Here is a 9,183-nt window from a genome sequence, read left to right on the forward strand (position 1 = left end):
AGGCCAAATGGAAGAATTGGACTGTAATGAGGGCAGGGACATTTTGTGTTTTAGAAAAGAAGATTGACATCGAAGGCAAGACTAAGGATAGTAGGCAGATTTGATGGAAAGAGGATGCATGAGTCCCTATTTGCTTGCTTCTGTTTTCTCCTTGAAGTATGGGGTAAAGTCATTGATGGAGTGGATGTAGTGTATACACAGAGAGAAGATGTAAAGCGTTCATTTTGCAGAGAAAGATGTGTCCCACGCCTGTCCAAAATACTGAGTCAAAATCATGAAGTTATAGTGAAATCAGTTTGGCAAAGTTGTGTTTTTCTCAATCAACTTTAATTGCTTAGGTGTGGCCACAGAAAAGGGAAATAGTTGGGTTTTAACAGAGGTACAATTTTGTTAGCCAAGTGCAATATAACTAAGACAAAGTGATAATTATATATTGGACCATGAAGTTTTAAGGAGGTGAGAATAAAGAGAATGGGTATATAAGAAAAATGAGGAAATTCTGGAGGTCAATTGATAGAAGTTCTTGATGTTGTCAAAGAACCACAATTTAGGAAATTTTGATTCTGCAAGCTGTAAGAGGAGGAAGTATTGGATAGAGAATGATTAACATAAATGCCACTCAGTTGTGGTGTGTAATTCCTACATTCTGTTGTATTTGATTTGCTATTTTGTTAAGGATTTTAAAAATATATGTTCATGAGAGATATTGATATGTAGTTTTCTTTTCTCTTGTAATGTCCTTTACTTGAGTTTTGGTATAGGGTCATGCTCATAGAATGAGTTAGAAAATGTTCTCTTTGCTTCCGTTTTCTTGAAGATATCTTGAAGAATCAGTATAGTTTATTAAATGTTTGGAAGAATTTACCAGTGAAATATTGTGAGCCTGATTTTTTTATTAGAAAATGATTAATTATTTTTTAATTCCTTTAATAGATATAGGCCTATTCAATGAGACTCTGAAGAATGAAATAGAGTGGTTGTACTAATGTATCTTTAATCTAGAAAAGAAATCTGGAAAATTGCTGCTGTCTCTGTTGACAGCTGACATCTCCTACAGTATTGAAACTAGAAGTAGGAGAATACATGATCTTCCCAATGGCAGGATATCAAAAAGAGGTGACTATAAAGACATAAGAGGCAGCTGTGATGGAAAATAAATATTTTTCATTTTTAATCTACAAATTCTTTGTGGGTACTTTGTATTTCTATAAATTTTCTGTTTAAACATAGCCTCTTGATTTTGAAGGCACTGAAACTAAAAGATAGGAAAAATAAAAATTTTCTTAAATATATGTTGTGGTTGTGGAAAATTCAGAGGAAAAATTTGAATAAATACAGCTGTTTTTCTTTAAGCATGTAAAACAAACATTGGCCTAGAATCTGGACTTGCCTTGAGTAACAGGAGAGGTCAGACAGGATGCAGTAATCAAAGAGGAGAAGTAAGGTGGGCTGCAATAACTGAAGGTAAAACATGAGACAGTATGGAATAATTGACAGGAGAGAAAAGAGCATTTCACTTGAGTGAAATAGAGAAGTCAAGATTCAGTGATTGAGGATGAATGATAAGAAAAGATATGAGAGAGGGAGGGGCAGGGGAGGGGGGAGAGGAGGAGACAATGTAAAAAACAAGAAGAAGAGGTAACACAGGATGAGCTAAATGAACATGAGAGGCAGGACAGGATGGGATAACTGAACTACAGAGATAAAAGAGGATATGATGAATGAGCATGCAAGATTGAGAGAGATAAGGTGAAATGGAATAAATGAAGGGAAATATAAGACAGAATGGAAAACTGAACATGGGAGATAAGACTGGATACAATAAATAAAACTGAGAGATAAGATAGTATGCAATATCAGAACTGTAAAGTTAAGACAGGAAGCAGTTACTGAATGGAAGAGATAATCAGGATGGAGTAATTAAACCAGAAAGATAAGACAGGAGAAAATATCAGGTAATTGTTCTAGAAAGGTTTTTCTTTCTACTAGGGAAGAATAAACAAGATCCCAAACCTGTATTCATGTAGTTTACACTTTAATGAGGGAAAAAATTATTTATTATAGTTACGGTAAGTGATATGTGAAGAGAACAGATCACAGGGAAACCTGAGCTATTCTGAAGGGTCTAGGAATATGTTTAGATGTATAATATACAGTTGTAAGGTAGAGTTAATTAAGGATTAAGAAGTGTCCATTTGACTTAACAGCAAAGAAATCAGTGAGGATCATAATGAAATCCATTTAAGGGTAGTGGAAGGAACGAAAACCGGATTATAGTGAGATGAAGAGTTGGGGGGGTGAGGAAAATATACATACTGTGTATATACCTCATACTTATTGGAGTATGTAGTTACTGAAAATTATACTTCTTAAAGAAGTGTAATTTAAAATGAGGTATGGAGGAAGAACAGGCCTTAGCTAATCAAAATATGGAGGTAAGAGGTGAGGCAGAGATCTTGAGGCTGAGGGACTATCACATGCTATGTCTCTGATTCATATAACTGAAAGGAGGCCAAGTGCAGCTCAAACAAAATAAAGGAAAGAGGAGAGTTTCACAAGGTGAAGCTCATAGAGTGAGCAAGGATCATCTTTGCAATTTTGGCTAGAGAATGTTTTTAGTTCTTTCTGGCTGTAGCTAAGAATGTCTTAGGTGTGGGATGGAACATAGGTATGTGAGAGACCAGACAATGATGGTAGTTTGAATGAGAAAGATAGCTGAAAAAATAAGAGAGAAGTTGGTGGTTTTGAAAGATGTTTAAGAGTAGTAAGAAAGGAACTTAATGATGGACTGGATATGGGGGAATAAAGAAATATGTAGATGACAAGGCAGATTCTAGATTTTTAGCTTGAGCAACTGAGTGGATAGTGTTGCCATCCACTATGATAGGAAACAGGATCAGAATATACATAAATTTTGAGAAAAGTAGGGGAAGTCACCAATTGAAAATGAACTGATAAAGGAGAAAAAAGAGAATGGAGAGTCAGGGAAGGGCAGAGTTCTGGAAATCAAGAAGAAAAAAAAAAAAACAACATTTCCAAAATGAAAGATGGTCATATTATAATATGCAGGGGGAAGTTAATTAAAGATCAAGAAATGTCCATTTTATTTAGCAACAAAGAAATCACTGAGGATCATAGTGAGATGCATTTAAGGGGAGTAGAGGGAGCAAAAACCAGATTATAGTGAGAGAAGAGTTGGGCGATGAGGAAATGGAGACAGTATGTGTATATGTTTATATATAGTTATAAAGGAAAGTCAAGAAAAAGATAATAGCTGGAGAAAATAAGATCAAGGGAGAGTTTAATAAAGGATCTAGTTAGGATGGGAGAGATTAGAAATGTAAATGAAAGAGAAAGATACTCCATTGTATGACTTTCCAAGAAGGTTGGAGGGGATGAGATTTAATGCCAAGCAGAGGAGGTGGCCCTAAAATAGAGATAGTTGCCTCCTCACTGGAAAGAAGTTTGGTAAAAATGTGAGGCCATTTCCATTTGATGACTTATATCTTTCTCTTAAATTTTAACAAAGTTAATTTACAAATAAAAAATTGCATATATTCAAAGTATACAGCATGATTATCTGCTATATATACATATCATTCTCTAATGATTAACACAATCAGGTTAACACATTTATCACCACATATATGGCACACTAGATTTATTTATCTCGTAAGTGAAAGTTTATATCCTTTGACTAACATCTCTTCATTTCTTCCAAATCTCAGCTCCTGGCAACCACCATTATGCTCTCTGCTTCTATGAGTTGGACTTTTTTTAGATTCCACGTTAAGTGAAATCACGTGATATTTGTCTTTACGGGTCTATCTTGTTTTACTTAGAATAATGTCCTCTATGTTTAACCATGTTGTTACAAATAATAGGATCTCCTTTTTAATAATATCCAATTGGGTGTGTTCACATTTTCTTTATTAACTTATTCTTTAATGGACATGGGTTATTTTAATATCTTGGCTATTGTGAGTTATTCTGCAGTAAACATGGGGGGTGCAAATATATGTTCAAGATACTGATTTTATTTCTTTTGGATATATACCCTGAAGTGATATTACTGAATTGTGTAGCAGTACTGTTTTTAATTTTTTGAGGAATCTCAATATTGTTTTCAATAATGAGTATACCAATTTATATTCCTACCAACTGTGTACAAGGGTTCCCATTTCTTCACATCCTTGTAAACACGTTTCTTCTTGTCTTTTTTATAATAACCATCTTAACATTCATAAAGTGATCTCTCATTGTGATTTTAATTTGCGTTTTCTGAATAATAATGGTGTTGAGCACCATTTTATATACCCGTTGGCCATTTCTATGTATGCACTGTGGAATGATCAAATCAAACTAGTTAGCAAATTCATTAATTACCTCAAGTTTTTGTCATTTCTTTGTGGTGAAAAAATTTCTTTCTTTCAGCTGTTTTGAAACATGTAACAAATTGTTATTAACTGTAGTCACCATTTTCCTATCTAAATGAAATATTGTACCTTTTGACAAAGGTCTCCCTTTTCTTCTGTCTACTCCACCTCTCACCAGCCTTTGGTAACTACCACTCTACTCTCTGCTTCTATGAGTTCTATTTTTTTTTTATTTCACACATAAATTACATATGGTGTTTTTTTCTCTGTGCCTGACTTATTTCATTTAACACAATATCCTCCAGGTTCCTCTATGTAGTCACAGATGTGTCTGTTCAGATTTTCTATTTTTTTTTTTCATGATTAAGTCTTGGGAAGTTGTATATGTTTAGGAAATTACCTGTTTCTCCTGGATTATTCAGTTTGTGTATAATTGCTCATAGAAGTTTTTTTTTTATTTCTGTGGTATCCTTCATTTATAATTTTAAGTATTTGAGTCCTTTTATTCTTTGGTTAATCCAGCTAAAGATTTGTCAGTGTTGTTTATATTTTCCAAAAATAAAAGCTCTTAGTTTTGTCAATCTATTCTATTGTCTTTCTAGTTCTTTCATTTATTTTTCTCTAATCTTTATTATTTCCTTATTTATTATGACTCTGGGCTAACTCATTGAGGTGTAGCATATATGAAATCATTTATTTTTTTCTAATTATAAATATTTGTTGCTATAAATTGCCCTTTTAGAACTGCTTTTACTGCATCCCATGTTTTTTATGTTATGTTTTTATTATCATTTCATTATCAAGACACTCTTTAAAAATTTCTTCTTGGACACATTGGTTTTCTGGAGTGTGTTGTTTAATATTCCACATATTTGTGAATTTTTCAAAATTCCCTATTATTTATTTCTAGTTTCTTACCATTTGGGTTGGAAATGAAACAGTAAGTTTATACTGCTATATGCTTTCATTCTGTTATTTAGAGTCCTTTAATTTCAACCTGAAGAATTCTCTTTAGCACTTCCTGTATGGTAGCTAGCTTGTATAGTGATTAACTCTCTGAGCTTTTGTAGGTCTGGAAATGCCTTTCTTTCTTCTTCATTTCTGAAGGATGTCATTGCTGGTTTCTACTGCGAGATCCAGTATTAGCCTTATGTATGTTCCCTTGTGTGTCAAGTGACATTTCTCTTGCTTCTTTCACAGTCATTGCCTTATCTTTAACTTTTGGCAATCTGCTTATAATATATTTTGAAGTATTACTATTTGATCTAATATTTCTTGGGATCCTTCGAGAATTTGGATGTGCATATGCTTTCCAGGATTTGAAAAAAATTCAGCCATTATTTCTTTTTTTTTATTGGTTGCTCAAAACATTACAATGATCTTGACATATCATATATCATACATTTGATTTTCATGGGGTATGAATTCTTATTTTTACCACGTGTACAGATTGTAGGATCGCATTGGTTATACAGCCACGTTTATACATACTGCCATACTAGTGTCTGTTGTATTCTGCTGCCTTTCCTATCCCCTTCCTATCCCCCCTCCCCTCCCCTCCCCTCCCATCATCTCTCTCTACCCCATCTACTGTAACTCATTCTCTCTCTCTTTTTTTCCCCCTTTTCCCTCACATCCTCTTATATGTAATTTTGTATAACAATGAGGGTCTCCTTCCATCTTCTGTGCAGCCATCATTTCTTTAAATAAGCTTTTGGTTTCACTTTCTCTCTACTTCTAGCATTCTCATAATTCATGTGTTTGTATGCTTGGTGGTCTCCCATAGTATCTATGTCATCTTCATTCTTTTTTTCTTTTCACTCCTCAGTAAATAATTTTAAATGACAAACATTTGAATTCACTAATTCTTTTGTATGATTGAGTTTGCTGTTGAAGTTCTCCCATGAATTTTTCAATTCTGTCACTATACTGTTCATCTCCAGTGTTTCTATTTTGTTCTTTTTCATGGTTTCTACTTTTTTTGTTGACTTCTCATTTTGTTTATATATTATTTTCCTAATTTTGTGTAGTCATTTATCTCTGTTTTCCTGCATCTCATTGAATTCCTATAAAAATTACTTTGAATTCTTTTTCAGACAATTCATTCATCTGTATTTGGGGAAGGGGGTGATTACTGAAGCTTTATTAGTTTCTTTTTGTGATTATATTATTCTTTGTTATCTTTGTAGCTTCATATTGGTATCTATGCATATGAAGGGGCAAATACATCTTCCAGTCTTTATAGATGCACTTCAGCAAGTAAAGACCTTCACCTGTTGGGCCTCTCAATTTCATGGGGTTACCTCTGGGTTTGTGGTTGAGTGGGGTTGGAACTGATAACAAGACTGCATTAAGGTCTGCAGTGGGATCTGTGGTTGGAAGGTCTGTTATGAGGGTTTCAAGCAGCATGGGTCTATCTAGTCCCTGGATAGACTGACTGCCTCTGGGTTCCTTGGTAAGCCAGGCTGGTACTGGGATGAAGGTCTACTGCAGAGTTCACAAATGGTGGGCCTGTTTCCAGGTATGTGGACAAATATGGCTTTCTTTGAGTTCTTCTAAGTACTCCTGCTGGGTCACTGTGAGGTTCCCTGAACATTCAGTGCTGGCTCTGGATAGTGCTTAAGAAGGGCTAGAACTGAGTCACAGGCTACTTTGGATTCTACAACAGAGCTTGAGGTCTTCAGACATCTATAGATGAGTCACTGGATAGGCAGGACAACTCTTAGACTATAGTTGAGAGCTAATGAAGCCAAATTGTAGTTCTATTTAAGGATCCATGAGATTGGTGAGTCTATCCCTCCTGAGTCCTTTGGCAGATGGTTCTGGTAGTAGTGTCAAAGCCACATGGGACCATATACCAGTTCACAAGTCTGCAGCTGGGACCATGATCAGTGAGTCTGCTTCTTGAATGTGAGTCTGGTTTCTCAAAACCCCCTCCCAAGTCTTGGGATAACCAGGGTTTCACATTCTCCTACCTGAGTCCTGCAGCTCTCAAAAAGACACTTTTATCCATAGATGGCTGCAGAATTATTGTTGCTATGGGGAGATATGACTGGGGGACTTTCTATTCCACCAACTTGCTGATCTGTTTTTCTTTTAGGCAGGATGTGAGATCATTTGCTGAGACCAAAAGGGGAATAAGTTTTAAAGAGAGTGGAGAAAAATTAAAATAGAAATAAAGAGAGTGACTAAGATACTTGATTATATAACTTTATCCCTGAGAAACCAGTAGGTTTAATAAGTGGAAATAAATGGGAACCAATAACTGTACAATTTCCACTTAGGTGAGACAAGAGGGTAGAGAGTGACAAAGAAATTTAAGGATTTATCAAGAAAGTGGCCATAAAGTTAGGCTACGAATCTTTGCTTAATTGGAAAGAAAAAGAAAATAAGGGTTGATAAATATAGAAGAAGCAAGAGAGTCCAATTCTGTTGGAGGTGCCAGCGGAGTTGAAGAAGTTTTATGTTGGGAGTAGTCCAAAAAGAAAGCTAGAAAATCAGGACAGAGATATTTATTTTTGTGACTTTGGAGGTTGGGCAGTTTTGAGGATATTTTATAGAGAATTATTGAGGGTGAGATAGAGTACAAGAGAAGATGATGGAGGTGGGAGTCAGTGCATTGGATGAATCATGCCTGTGGACATTGAAATCTCCTAGGAATGTGCTAAGCGTTGGGTGGAGAGGAGAGGCAGGTGCTAAAATCTTTAATGAATAAAAATTCAGTAGATAGCAAAAATAATTATGTGGAAGAGCTAACTAGCATAAACCTCAAAGAAGGAAGATCTTTCTACGAGAGGATAAGCAGTAGTGGGATTGAGAGAGAGGTTATTTCTGATAAAAACTGAGGAGTTCTTAAAACATGAGAGGATAATGGTCACTCCTAAGAGGTAAGCATTGTAATCAGGGGAGGCAGATTTCAATTTAAACCAAGGGCTTGGGTAGGTGTTCTCAGGGACACAGGGATCTTTGTTTTCCACGAAGGTCAATAATAAGAGAAGATACAGCTAAGAATTGCTACCATAATCAGGTCCTTCTCTTCCTGCCTCTTTACCTAACATTTGTCCATTTATATATCCATTGTACTCATTAAGTCAACAACTAAATGAAATGGCAATGTGGAATTGGAATTTTTAGGTAGAAACCTTTGGTAGAAAATAGGATATTAAAAACTGTCAAAAAATTGATTTGTAAATTATTTTAAAGTCTAGCTCAAGATATAACATTACAGGGCTAGGGATATAGCTCAGTTGGTAGAGTGGTTGCCTTGCATGCACAAGGCCCTGGGTTCAATCCCCAGCACCATGAAAAAAAAAAGATATAGCATTATAATAATTAGTTGACTTCAGTGATTAACAGAAATGATATGAAGCACCTAACAACCAGAGGGGAATTTTCCATAGGAGAGGAGGTCTGAATAGTTTAACCTAATGGATGGTAATATAAAAAATATTTAATTATATATTGTTCCTTTCAATAGGTTGATTATTATTCTCACAAGACCTTTGTTATATTTCTAATAGGTATCATACCTGTAATTTTTATATTATCTATTAAAGTTGACAAAAATAGAAGGCCTGTGCTAACCATAGCACATATAAACCTGTAGTAGTTACAATAATGATGATAATAATTGCCATTGAACTCTAGAAAAGCACAATATCAAACTCTAAATATAATGAGAGTATGGGACTGAATTTCAAAAATATATGCTTTATATATTACATTTATATGTTAATTAACCTGTTGCTATCAAAACTTAGGAAAAAACTTATAAAATATAGAAATTTCTAAAGAGAACAATTAATAT

This window comes from Ictidomys tridecemlineatus, chromosome 3, assembly GCF_052094955.1.
Source record: "Ictidomys tridecemlineatus isolate mIctTri1 chromosome 3, mIctTri1.hap1, whole genome shotgun sequence".
Taxonomy (NCBI): domain Eukaryota; kingdom Metazoa; phylum Chordata; class Mammalia; order Rodentia; family Sciuridae; genus Ictidomys; species Ictidomys tridecemlineatus.